A 13,827-nucleotide genomic window follows, 5' to 3' on the forward strand; every position below is an offset into this window, starting at 1 on the left:
AGACCGAGGGTTAGGGGCTCTGAGTTTGGTATGGTTTAAGTACCATGGGAGCTCTTTTGAATATCTGCATCATTATTGTACCTCAGCCCTGCCCTCACTTTCTCGGCTCCTCTGGTTTCTCCGCATAGGACTGCTCTTTAGTCCTTTCTTAGGCACCAGCTGTAGGCTTCCCTCCATGCCTGTTTCTCTCTCCTCCCGTACCCACACACCCATCAGGGATCCTGGAACCTGCCTGCCTTGGAGAGGCTGCCTTGGTTGGATAGATTTCCTTGGCTCTGGGCCCCAGAGAGGCGGCTAGACGGAGACAGCAGCCTCAGGCTTGCTCAGCTGGAAAATGGGTCCAGGGACCCGGATGCTGAGCAGGCTGGTAGGCCCTCAGCAGGCTTTCATTGAAGCCTGGTGGAGGACTTTGGGTTTCCTCAGATCAAAGACCCTTCAGTGCACCTGGTTATGATTACCAGGAAGGAGAAAGCCAGGCCCCTCTGAGGGGTTGGACTAGTCATCTGGCCTTGCCATGCTGCTGGCAGGGCTGACTGCTGGAGAGGCCACGAGGCCAGGTGTGGGGGCCAGCAGCAAGCCTGGCCAGTACAAGACCCTCCAACTCTCCCAGGCTCCTGAGCCCAGCCCCTGGCTTCCTCAGCTCCGGGCTCAGACCTGCCAGGGGGGTTCTGAGAAAATCAAGTTCAGAGTAGCCACTGCCCAGCCCTGACCGCTCTTCATTGATCTCCACCAGCTTCCGGCTTTAAAATACCCTCATTTACTTCCCCACCACTCTTCTCCCATGAAGTTCAAATAGGCTTTGCTGCAAGATTTCTGAAAGTGATAAAATTTTTTTAATTAAAAAAAAAAAACGAAGGAAATGCAGACTTTCAAAAGTTAAAAAAAAAAAAACTCAACATTTTCTTCTTTTCCACTAGCTGGGTTTTCCCATAAAATAGACATCGCTTAGGATGTCCCACGTCACTGTAATTGACAAGCCTGCTGAATGAAGGAAAGAGATTCATATGAAAATAACGTGGCTAACCAGGAACATCATCCAGCAGTCCCCAGCGGCTCCCATAGCCCCACACCTGTCCCGACGCTGGACTCCACGTGGGCACAAAAAGATCCTGGGGGATCCTACGGGTTAACACAGTCTGCGAGTCTAGAAAGGAAAAGGCAGTTTTCTCCTTCCCGCCCTGGTTTAATCCTGCTGCGTGTTATTATTGGCGAGTCTCTTCGCACCACCGTTTCTAAAAAGAAAACCCGTGGGTCTGCGCGGCCCTCGCCGCCTGCTCGGCTTTCATTGTGCACGCAGCAGGGCCTGCGTGGATCCAGCACGTCGTGACCGTCTCGCAGGCGCGCACGGACACCCTCGGATTGGCATTTCCATGAGAGCTAGGCGCATTGTCTCGGCGGCACGCACACACACGCGCGCGCACACACATATCACACTCACACACACGCACACGCGCACAATAAAGGGCTACAGACCCCTTGGCCCAGCCTCCGTTGCAACCCATAATTAGAGATGACCTTTGCGAAAGGCAATTAAAATATGGTAATGCCGATGCGCTCGCCTGTTTCCAAAAAGAAAAATACACAGGTGCTGGCTCCGGGGGCTCCACCTGGCCTGGCCGGAGGCCTCCTATGGCTCCTGAATGAACTCCTTCTCCGGGGAAGCTTCCAGTCCCCGCTACCTACGCCAGCCAGGGTTCCCCTCCCTGTCCTCCCCTCCCCCACCAGGGCTCTGGCAGTCAGGAGCCTGCTGGCGGCGGCGGGGCTTTGTCATCGGAACGCACACGCGAGCACCCGGCCACCACGGGACCGCGGCGGCCGCTGCGCGTGTCCTTCCTCGCCGCGCTCCCCTCCCCACCTCCTCCTTTAGAGAGCTCCAAGCCTTTCTTCCGTCCTCCGTGTGCACGGCCCTTTGCAACGAGGAGCTCGGGGAGCCTCTTAAGGGGGCCTCCCGCGGGGTGCGGGACGGGGAGGGAGGACTCTGGACCAGACACGCGCGGAGGCGACGCGTGGGCGACCGGGCTTTGTTTGGCCTCTTGCCTCTTCCCGGAGGGCGGAAGAGCCTCGGCCGAGGTGCGGCCCACCGGCGATCCGGAGGCGGTGAACGCGAGCACCTCCCCTCCAGCCAAAGTGCACCGTGAAGTCCCCTCCAGAGTTCCCTCGGGACTTGGGCCGGGTGGGGCGCCTCGCTGCGGGGAGGGTCTCCCCGTCCACAAGTGGCTCTCCCCACGCAGACGAATGTGCAGTGTCATTATGGTGGCTCCTGTTGCTCGAGGCCTCGGGGACGCTGGGGAGGAGCGCGCGAACCCCATCCCTCCACTGCACGGAAGGCAAGGGAGGCCCCCCGGGGACTGGGGACTCCCCGGGGGGCTGCCTGGAGGAGACACCGCTGCGGGCCTTCCCGCTCCTCCGGGCTGCCTTCCGGGACCACGAGCACAGAGCCAGGGCGGCCTCTCGCCTTTCATTACGGGGCCTACGAAAGCAGCAGCCCAGGCAAATATGTAGCTATTAAAATTAATCGCCCTGCGTTGTCAGCTGAACATAATGCAAATTATTTATGGGCTGTCTGCGCAATATTTATCATCTCGCAGGCTCCAGGCGCTTCGTGCCTCCTGGCCTCCCCCGCCTGCCCTGGGCCGCGCAGGGCGAAGCTGAGCGCAGGCTGCCGCGGCCCGGGGGTTCGGGGCACCCGAATGGGCTTCCAAGGGCGAGGCGGTGCATCAGGCTTACTTCCAGGCCGACAGGTTCACTTTGGTTTCTGCCATTCATTGCATATTTATGGAGAGGCCCACTAGGTGGAAAATCAGGAGGACCGCGAAGTCAGGGGGTAAAGACCAACAGGGAGAAATCTGAACCCAACAGACCAGCTCAAGTCGGAAGGGTGACGCAGGCCGAGACTCCTAGACCGCCCCGGAGAATTTTCTGACTCTAGTCTGACCAACCCGGGAAACCCATGTTGGCGGAGTTGGATTTGCACCAGGAGAAACCAAAAGCATCAGAAGTGCCCGACCGGTCCGAATACACCGCTGTCAACTGGAACAGGAGGAATTCGGTGTCCTGTGAGCCTCAAAACTTGTTTGCTGATGGCAGATAACAGATTAACTGCTAATTGTCGAAATGGGCCAAGCACTCAGCTGATCTCTGCTGGGGGCCCCTCGGTATTCGCTGCACTTTTTATATGTAAAAACAGCCTCAGTGCCTCCTAAACTGCTTTTGTGTGGCTTTTTGTTTCTCTTTCAAATACGGTGTTTTAAAAAACAGCAGCAACGCGCCACCCCACCCCCCTCTCCAACCAAGCCTTCTGATTTAAAACAAAACAAAACAAAACAAAAACCAGGAGGAGAAATAATCTATAGGACAATCCCCCCCTACTGGTCGGCGCTGGCGTTGGGGCTTTTTACGCAGATCGAGTCGCCCTGGGCTGCGGAGGTAAACAGGCTTTCAGCACCGCTGCTAAATGAATCACGAGGGGAAGAGCCGGGGCAGCGGGGCGGGGGAGGCCTCGGGATCCGGGCTGGCCGCCAAGGCCGAGAGCGAGCAGCGAGAGGGGCAGTGGGGTGGAGGCGGGTAAACCTAGCCCGAGGCCTCGGGGCCTGGGACGGGAGAGGGAGGCTGGTGGGGAGGTCCATCCGGAGCCCCCTCCTACCGCTCCAAATCTACCAGGCAGGGCGAATGCCTGGCCTGGGCCTCCATCCCAGCGTGCCTGGGCACCACCTGGGGCTAGTCATGCTTCGTGAGTCCATCTGCGGGAAGGGAGGTCACGGGGCACCCCCCCAACACACATACACACAGTTTTTGCAGCTCTGGGCTTTCCGGAGGCAGAAGCAGGCCTAGCTCTTCTGATATTCATTTTAAGCAAATCAGGGCCCCTCTTCGCTGTCCTCAGCCAACATCACCTGGAACTTAGCTGAGCAAGGCTGAGTCAGGCCTACTTTGGGGTCCTGGGATGTGTGGCTATCTAAGGACATCCGCTCTCCGAGCTAACGGAATGGGACCTAGCCAGGAACCTATTTTGTAATTATATTTTTCTTCAGGTTTTCTTTTTTAAAAAATGTGACTTACCCTATATATAGACCCCTTTTGGTTCCCATCACCCCCAATTTTGACACGGAGTTTTCTTAGAACATTCTCCCATTATTTCAGAAACTTCATTTTGAAGAGATGTAAAAGAAGAGGAGATTCAAAACATTAGGTTGCTTTTGGATTCACTTTATCCTGAACATTCTTGCATGAATTGGAGTAAGGGCTTAGTTTTACTAAGATTTACGAAATCAGCAAATAGCTATTTAACACACTGAACATTGACCACGGTGAAGTGGGCAGGTCAGGCCACATTTATTTGACACTCTGGTCCTGCGAAACCCACCTGAGGGCAGGGGAAGTGTTACTGTTCTCATTTTACAGATTGAGACTGCCCCGCCCCCACTTTTGGAAACTAGCCTTCCTCAGTGAAGAGGGGCTAGAATTCTAGCCAGGTGACATCTGCCTGCTCCTGCCTGCACCCACCCTCCTCCAGGTCAATGCCATCTAGTCATTGCTGCATCCTTTTCCGAGATCTGTCTGCCAACAGAGCTACCCTCCCGCTTGTGGAGTTCCTTCCACAGCCTGCAAACCTCACCCACCGTCTGTTTATTCACTTCCCTCCACCACCAGGTCAATTCCGACTGCAGGCCTGGGAGGACAGTTTTAAAGTGTTTCTGCAGACAGACCCTCTGGCCTCGCCGGAAGTGTTTTATGGACCTGTGAGCCCAGTTAATCCCAAGAGGCAAGGCAGGATTAGTCCCGGGTGTGGGTGGGGGATTCCTGTGTTTAGGCTTAATCCCCGAGGGGAGGATGAGGAGATGAGGGTCCGGTGACTTCTGCAAAGTGTGCCCCTTCCCCATTAAACTCGAGATCTAAGCCCAAATCAAATCTCAAGATTTGGTTGGAAACCAAGGCATGGGGCCCCCGCCACGGCCAGGCGTGGAGTAGGGGCGGGGGGGGGAGTGCACCCTGGGAGACTAGGATGATCGTGGAGAGCGAGTGAGGAGCGCAGTTGTGTTTTTTTTTTCCCCGGGTTTCATTCTTCCAGCCCTATGGAAAGGAGGAGAGCCGCAACCGGGGAGGGAGCCGGAAAGAAACACTTAATCACCGGCGTCTCGCTGCTCGTCACGCGAAGATGGCAGCGGCTCCCCTGGGTTTCAAGGTTCCGGGAAAGGCGTGTGTTCTGCCTTGAGGCGCGCGGGCTGCAGCGCTCCCTCCCTCGCCTCGGCGGCCAGCCCGGGCTCCCGGAGCCTGTCTCCACGCGGGCAAGTGCGCCTAGGCCACCCAGCCCCCAGGCCAGCCTGGCCCCCTACAGCGGGCGGTGGCCGGAGCAGCGGGGCGTCTGCACTGCCCAGCCTCAGATCGACGGGTCTTCGCCAGCTCGGCAAAGGCTTGCGGGGGTGGGGACGCGCACACTGGCCCGGGGCACGCTAGGGTGTCAAGCTGCGGCCAGTGCAAGCTGTGCAGGGCACACTCCTATTGGCCGTGGCCCGAGGCCCAATCCGCCTTCGCGGGAGAGGGGATTGACCGCCCCCTGATCCACGCGCAGGCCCCGCGGCCCGGCCCTCCCCTCTGACTCCCGGGTCACTGCGAAACACGGAGCGAACAGGTCCCCTCCAGCAGCCGTCACTTCTCCGGGGAGATGGGGATCCACAGGCCTGGCTCTGCACCCCAAGGGTGCCAGGGCGTGCACAGATGCGGGGGAGGGGGAAACGCGGCCCCTCCACCCAGACTCTTCCTGGCAAGGCACACAACGGCCGCGGGCTTTCAAAGCGCCAGAGCAGGGAAGAGGAAGGGAAAGCGGAGGCCTGGAAACAGCTGCACGCTTGGACCCACTGTGTGTGTCTATGCAGGCGCGCGGGGGCAGGGCACAGGGCTAGGGAAGGCAAGGTGTGAGCGGCCCGGAGCCGCCATCCCAACCCGGACTGAGCAGCCGGGCTTTCCAGCCCCGGGGGCTGGCGGCTGAGGCGGAGAAGAACCTGGAGCTTCAGGAGGCGCCACTGGGCCCGGCCAGCTCCGTGAGGAGCCCCGGGGACGCGCCCGGAGCCCAAAGACCAGCGTGAACCAGCCGCCCCTGCAGGCGGCTGTTTAGTTCGGCTGCACGGGACCACTGACACCCGGCGATAAGGAGCTCCTCAGCAATCGGCAGCCCCCAGCCCTTAGTCACCCTGTGGACGGGACCTCCGGATGCTAGCTACGTGGGCCCAGGGAACTTGAGATTGCTTCCCTGATCCTTTCTGTACCGCGGAGCCACAGTAATGTGCTTCTGTACCACTCCGCAACCCTGCTTTGCCAAACATTGGGCCTTCTGGTCTCTTCCCATGATATTTTCCTTTGGAAGGTCAGGGTCCAATCAGTCCCCTTAAAACATCCCCCAAATAGCTCACTTTCACAGCCTCTGACACCAAAAGGCTACATGGCTCTGGGTCAGTCCTGAGCCTGTTCCAAACTGCTGCTTTGAGCAAGAGTCCTGGACCTTGGGGTTGTTCTGAGGATAACATGTCTCAATACACAAAGTGCTGGGACCACTGCCTCTAATACAATGCTACATGTGTTTGTTGTTATGGTTTGGTACTCCCTTCCTTTGGATGGGGAGGGAGTAAGAAACACATCCGGGTTCAAGTTCCTGGAGACCTATATGGAGCCAGGGTAGGAAGGGCCACTATTATCACGCACTGAAAAGTTAAGGCAAAATGGGCTCAGGCTGTTTGGACCAGACTTTCCCTTAAAGGCCAATGTGTGCCGCGGTGATGTAGGAGAGTACTTTTAAGTGGTGCTCCTTTAGACAGGATTAATGGCAAGTTCCCTCTGGGATCAGGCACCATCACTAACCCTGCCCCTACAGCCTTAGGAAACCACACTGGGTTCCAAGACCTTCAGCCTACTCTTCCAAGGCCACCCTTTTTGATGATTGCCATCTCCTGTAACTGGGTTCTTGGAGAAGATGGGCAAAAGTCAAGTTCTCTGGGGTGTACTTTGGTCTGAGTTTAACACTGCTTCAGTGCTGGCTGGTGGCTGGCATTGTCCCTGGGCTGCTGCTGGTGAGCACATTTTACTGACACCCAGATGCAAATACTGCTTCTGTGAACAGAATTGGTCAAATTTCTAGTTTCAAAAAGCTTTCCATTACCTTTGAAATGGGATCTCCAGCAGATGGGGAGGGGCGTCGGGGCAAAGATAGGCATAAGGGGGCCTCACCCTCCCGGCCTGGCCTCTCCCAAGTCACCCATAATTCATTAGGTGAGACTGCCTTTTTCTTTTCACAGACAACGCAAATGGCCCTTCCCTTGTGTGGCTACCGCTACCGGCGTTCTCCTAATCACTAAAAAGTGCTGGCGGTGCGGCTCTGGCTCTCAGTAGATCCTTATCGGAACCGAGTGCCAGGCTGTCCAACCCTGAGAAAGACAAAGAACACGGGCGCCTCCAGTTTGCTCAAGAGGCCTCAGGGTCACCTCTGGGGTTTCCCCTTCACAGCCCCTGACCCCCACAAGCCGCAGCCGGCCAGCCTCCGAAACAAGTCCGCAGCCCTAGATCCGAATTCCAGTTCTCGAGCGCCACCCGGAGAGTTCACATTTCCCCTCCTCGGAGGCCGCGTGGTGCGCAAGTGAGAGTCTGAGGGCGGCTGCAGCTCACATCTCGGCAGCCTCCTCCCCGCACCCTGCAGCACGTAGGCAGGAAAAGAAAAAGCCAAGAGAAAAACGTGGGCTATGAAAGCCAAGTACAAACAACCCCAGGCAGGAGTTTGCCAAGAGTACGCAACCTCCAAATAGAAACTACAACTCAAATAACCCCCTCTTCGAGTTCTATTAATTAAAGGTCCTCGAAGGTGGAGCGCAAAGGGGACCCTGCCTTCTCAGGGCACACAGTGGCCATGCAAAAATAATGGTGCTTAGCCCGGCACCGCCTACATACATGTTTAATACCAAGAAGGGAGCAAGGGTTGCATCTACCGATTAACCTGTTCTCACAGTGTTGTTTTTTTTTTTTTTTTTAACTGCTCAACGTGCATTTGGTTGGGGGGAAAAAAAAGATTGATCCTGCTTGAAATATACATGGGCAATCTGTATTTAATTGGGGTAAGTTCCCGCAGCTGTCCGACCACATTTGTCTGGTCCCTCTGAGAATCCACGTTTTCTAGCCTGGAAGGGGGCAGGCGGCCCTCATGGCTCCTCCTTCGGCGGTTTCCTGGCGAGGCGCCCATCCTCCCCAAGCACCGGGAACGGAGGCGGCCGCATTAATACTCGCGGGCAGCCTGCTCTGACCTATACTGTCATTTTTTCCATCGGTCAGGATCAGGCTGGGGGGGGTGTGGCTCTCCTCCGAGGGGTTCTGCACGGTTCGTTGGGTTTTCCCCGGCGCACTTAACACGGAGGCAAAAGGGGCAGATGGAAACCAGGCCTCGGCTGGCCGGGCGCGCGTAAGCGCCGCACTCAGCAGCTCGACGCAAAGCCAGGGCTGGATTTTCGCGGCCTGGGCCCGGCGGCCTCCCCGCGCCGGCGCGATCCTCTCTCCCTCAGGCTGAGCAAACGTGCCCGCCTAATTCCGCCCTGGAGACAGCAGCTGTGCAGCGAGAGGGCGGAGGGGGGGGGGACCCGCAACTTTTTCCAACAGAAAGTGTGTGCGCACAGGAGAGGTGAAGGCCCACCCCGATTCTGTGCACGTACCGACACAGCATCTAATCAGTGTCACTGCCAGGAATACGCTTCCGCGGCTGGCGACACCCCCGCCCCCGCCAACCTGCAAGAGGGAGGGGGGATGCAAATGGCGTCTTCAAGCGTCCCAGACTCCGCGCAGCACCCGCTGCCGCGACTCCGATCAGACATTGCAGCGAAGTGAGGTGCAGCAGTCTGGGATTACGAATGCGCTGGTGGCCCAGGCCCCTTTGCCGCACACGGGTCTCAGCTTCAGGAACTTGCACCACTCCCGGCTCCGAGGCCTTTCCCCCGCCCTCACCTCCGGAAGAGCCGCCCTTCCTGGGATGGTGGTGGTGATGGGGGAGAAACTTTGCAAGACAACTGTTCCGCGCCTTCCCCGCGAGGGGAACGTGACTGGGTGTCCCATACCAGGCCAGCCCACACTCTCCCACTCTTCCCAGGCCTTGGACCTGAGCCTCATGGACTCTTAGGAAGTGGGGAGTACGTTTCAGATCACTGGGGGAGTGAGGGGACTCCAAAGTCAGGCGTCCCCAAGTGTTCTGGCACATGGCCAAGTTTGTGTCCTTTCCTTCCCACGCTGGAGTAGAGCGCGCCACTTTGGGGAAGCGTGGGACCAGCCCCGCCAGGCACGAGCCCAGCCCTGTGTAAACCGTGGGGCCTATGGTTCCTGCACGGCACTCCCTCGGACCCCCACAAGCCTGCAGAGCCCCCCCCCCCGCCCCCGACAGTCCGGGTCTTCCCTCGCGCGCTCTTCCGGAGAAGGGGGCGCGAATGGGTTGGGTGCACCACCGCTGTGGCCCGCACCCCGCGGAGCCACCCGGGCAGCCCTCCCGGTCTCGGTGGGTCCCTGCTGGAGTAGCTCTACGGGACTCCCGCACCTCCCCCATCGGTAGTGCGGCGCCCCTGGGACACAGGCAGGGATGGCGGTTCCGGTCGTTCCGGTATTTGCGTGCAAGAAGAAAACAAGGCCGGCTACTACGAGAGCGGCGCCTCCCTTCTGGGGGTGCAGACGCCCGCGTAGCCTCCGCGTGGATTCCACTCTTGCCTGGGGGGCCCGCTTCCGTCCCCTCCCCCCGGCGACTCCCCGTCCCTCCTGGGCCGCACCGCGCGGAGCTCCGAACGCCCGGCTCCCACACCGCCCCTCGGAACTCGCGCGCCTCCCTCGCTCCGAGCTCGGGGCGCCGCTCGCTCCCAGCGCCCCGACTACTCCAGTTCTACCTTGGGCTGCGAGAGCCGCCGCCCCGCGCCACCCCCGCCCGGCCCGGCCCCGGTCCCAGCCCGGCTCCCAGCTGCGCCGCCACCGCCGCACGTGACCCGCCCCCGTCGCGGCTTCCGCTGAGCTGCCTGTTCCGGAGCACAAACAATTTCGGCTCTGACGCGGGGTCTCTCGGGCCCCGGCGTCCTCTCCTCCCTGCCCCCCCTTCCGGGTACGAGAACTCAAAACAACTCGCTGACCTTCGGGCCGACCAGCTCCGGCTTCCACCGACTCCGCACGCCGCCCCAGCCCTGCAGCGGCTTCTAAGATTTCACTCCGCGCTGGGCTGGGGGAGGGGGTGGCTTCTCCGGGAGGGGGTGTCTCCGATCGAAAAAGGGCCACTTCACGCTCCTTCCCTTCCTCCGAAGTGAGTTTTTAGACTCTCCGAGGCCCTGGGGGAGCGCGAGCAGCCGCGCGCAAAGGACCCCCCTCTCCACGATGCGCTCCGCACATGCCGCCTTGTCTAGTGCGACCCAATTTCCTGGGTCAACGGCGGAGGGCCTGGCCGGCTTCGGAAATAGCACCAGGCGGTGGTCGGTAGCACCCGGCCGAACAAGGGATTTTGCAAAGTAATAATGGTAGCTCCCACTCCCACGCTCTGATCAAGAAATTGAGGCAGGAGGAAAAGGGCAAGTTACGTTACTTGCTCAGTTACCCAGCGAGTTGGGACTTGATGAGAATTGGAACCCCGGGTCTCTCAGAGTTTAGGGTGGCTTAGTACAGCTGTGGTGTGCTGTAAGTATTCACCTTGGTATCAAAAGTACAGATTCATCTAGAAGGCCTGGTGTCCACTTGCGGGCTGTGTATTTGGCCTGGAGCATTTTGGTGGTTGGCATATAGTAGGCACTCAATAAATATGTGGAATGAATGGTTTGATTTATTATCTGTATACAGCCTGAGAAGGAGAGAAGGCTCATGAAAGTGTTCTAGGCTGATCATTCTGAATGTGAGCATTTATTTATCTGAATAACTGATTGACAGAATCATTGATGGCAAGTGATTTTTAGAGAAAGTCCTAACCATTGCTCCTTCTACGAGGATTGTCCTACCCTTATAAAAACTTACTTGTTTTTTTGAGTGTTGGGAGGTAACAGGAAATTTCATGAAAAAATATCTTTTTTTTTTAAAGATAGAGTGAGAGAGGAGAGAGAGAGAGAGAATTTTTTAATATTTATTTTTTAGTTCTCGGCGGACACAACATCTTTGTTGGTATGTGGTGCTGAGGATCGAACCCGGGCCGCACGCATGCCAGGCGAGCGCGCTACCGCTTGAGCCACATCCCCAGCCCCTGAAAAAATATCTTAACCTCGTTCCCCCCTCCCTCCTAGCCAATCAGCCTGGCAAGCATTTGAACTTGCCGGCGCACATACCTGAAGCAGCTGCTACATGGTCTCAGCCATTTCCCCCCACCTTTCTGCTTTTGCTCAGGGCCAGGCAACCTGGAACTGCAATTGAAGCAATTCAAGAGGGAGGAGTGGGAACCTGCCAGACGGGGTTCATTGGCTTCTCTGGGACAAGCCTGGAGTGGGACAGCGTGGCTTAACAGCTCAGTGGTTATTTTTCAATTCAGGGACCACCCAGTGCAGCTTGCTTCCGAGTGGCAACCCTCGCCAGCTGTGAGGTCACATCTCAAGGAAGGCCGCCATCCACTTGAACGGACAGCTCTGTGATGCCGGTCAGTGGGACCACATCTGTGATTTGGAGAGCTGCCACTGGTACTCCGTGCCGACTGCCACTTCCTGTGGCCCAAGAGGATGAGATTAAAAAACATTCTTCGATTTGGATGGACCAATAGAATGTATTTTGGTACCACACTGTTATCCCCACCCCACCCCCCTGGGTTTTCTAAACCTCCCCAGTTGTCCCTTCTGTGTCATTAATCCAGTAATCTGAAATGAGGACAAATTTCACTTTGGGTCACCTGAAAGTAAACTTTCCAGTCTGATACATCCAACATCTGTTGACTACTGTGGTTTAAGTTCCCTATACTAGGAGAGCATGGGATAGGAAAAATGTTTCTTCTGTTTCTGATTATTGCCATAATCCGTCCTCCTCCTCCTCCTTCTCCTCTCTGGCTCATTCCCCACCTCCTCCCTCTCTTTCTGACAGTTGTCTAGCTTGGCTTATGTTCCTATGATTATTGACCGAGAAATGAAAATGTGTATTTTCTCTCTCAGTTACAACCCAATCTGGATTACAAGGCTGGGTTGTCAGCTGCGTCTTTTATAGCTTGCTCTGGAGTGACCAGTAGGATCCTGTGACCTCAGCCTGAGGCCACATCACGTTAGAAGCATCCCATGATATCCAAGAAGGCCACAGGCCTCAATCCTGCATTGCTGGATTGTAGCTGAGAACACTCTCATCCCGTGCGCCCCGTGTGCAGAAGAGACTGGTAGCAAGTGACACTAATCGGGAGGTTCGGGATGCTAATTTGATTTATTATCTGTGTACAGCCTGGGGAGGAGAGAAGGCTCATGGAAGTGTTCTAGGCTGATCATTCTGAATGTGAGCATTTATTTGTCTGCAAAGCTGCCCAATGTCCCTGCAGGAAGTCACCAGAGCAGCAACCCCTGGCTGTACAGACAAAAGTCTCCCCTTTACAAGGGCCTGTTTTTATTGTTTCCAACAGCTTTGTGCTTTCCCTGGGGGAAGAGGAGAGTCACTCAGCCAGTTTTCTTCCTCTTTTCTCACGCTGCAGAGGAAGTGATGTTGTGGAAAGAGTGGCGCTAGCTCAGCCTGCGAGTCACATTGGACCCAGAGTTGGGAATAGCTGGCACTCCTGGGCCTCTCCTCCTCCAGGCCCCAAGAAGCCTCAGGCTGAATCTGAGCACGGGGATGGTTGGGCACAGGCAGGTAGAACAGAGCAAGAGAAGGCATACTTGAGAACCATTCCCTGCGGACAGGAGCCCTCAAGGTGTGGAAGTTCTTGAGCCCGTTCTTTTTAGATATACATGACAGTGGAGTGTATTTAGACATATCACACGATACATGGATCACTTCCCATTCTGTGGCTGTGCATGATGTGGAGTTTCACATATTCACGTATTCGTATATGAACACAGGAAAGTCCTGTCCAGTTCATTCCACTGTCTTTCCTATTCCCACCCCCCTTCCCTTCAGTCCCCTTGGTCTAAGCCAAAGAAAGCACTTCTGTTTTTCCCTCCCCTTCTTATTGTGTGTTATCCGCATATCAGAGAGAACATTCCCCCTTTGGGTTTTAGGGAAGGTTGAGCCTGCTCTTGATTAGGAGTAAAACCTTCAAAGGATTTATGAAGCCCGTCTCATGCATTCATCTTATTTTTCTATTTTTTAATTTTTTTTTTTTTTGGTGTGTGTGTTGTGTGTGTGTGTGTGGCCTTGGAATTGGAACCCAGGGTTTCACGCATACAAGGCCAGCACTCTTATTACTGAGTACATCCTAGACTCTCATTCATTCTTCATTCATTTCTTGGACATTTGTCGGTCACCCACCTCGTGCCAGGCCTGGCATGCAAAAATGGTAAGCAAAGGAGACATCGTCCCTGCCCTCATGGAACTTACATTCTACTTTGCTTGATACACAAAAGGTACAGAATGTGAGCCCTCCCGTCAGACCCTATGGGTTCCACTGCCTTAACATGTCTCCTGGCCTCTTCCTCATCTAAGTGCCTTAGTTCAGATCCTTATGGGCTTTTTGATGAACAGTTAAACCTCTATTCAGACTCATCTCCATCATTTTTTATTTTTCTTTTTGCCGTGCTGTGGATGCAACCCAGCTATATCTCCAGCCCGTTTTATTTTTTAATTTAAAAACAGGGTCTCTCTAAGTTCCCCAGGCCAGCCTTGAACTTGTGATGCTCCTGCTTCACCCTCCCAAGTAGCTGGGATTACAGAAAGGAGCCACAGTGCCTGGTTTAA

At 56.1% G+C, this 13,827-nt stretch overlaps 1 protein-coding gene across 1 annotated transcript in view; it reads right to left on the reverse strand.

Moving 5' to 3' along the window:
• Positions 1–10,148, reverse strand: part of BCOR (BCL6 corepressor) — a 123,741-nt gene extending 113,593 nt beyond the window's left edge. The window contains exon 1 of the mRNA XM_081277507.1: positions 10,131–10,148. The gene's annotated coding sequence lies outside the window, so the exon portion shown is untranslated. The remainder of the gene's footprint in view (positions 1–10,130) is intronic.
• Between the last annotated feature and the right edge of the window lie 3,679 nt (positions 10,149–13,827).

Source organism: Spermophilus citellus, assembly GCF_964194105.1.
Source record: "Spermophilus citellus genome assembly, chromosome: X".
In the NCBI taxonomy this organism is placed as follows: domain Eukaryota; kingdom Metazoa; phylum Chordata; class Mammalia; order Rodentia; family Sciuridae; genus Spermophilus; species Spermophilus citellus.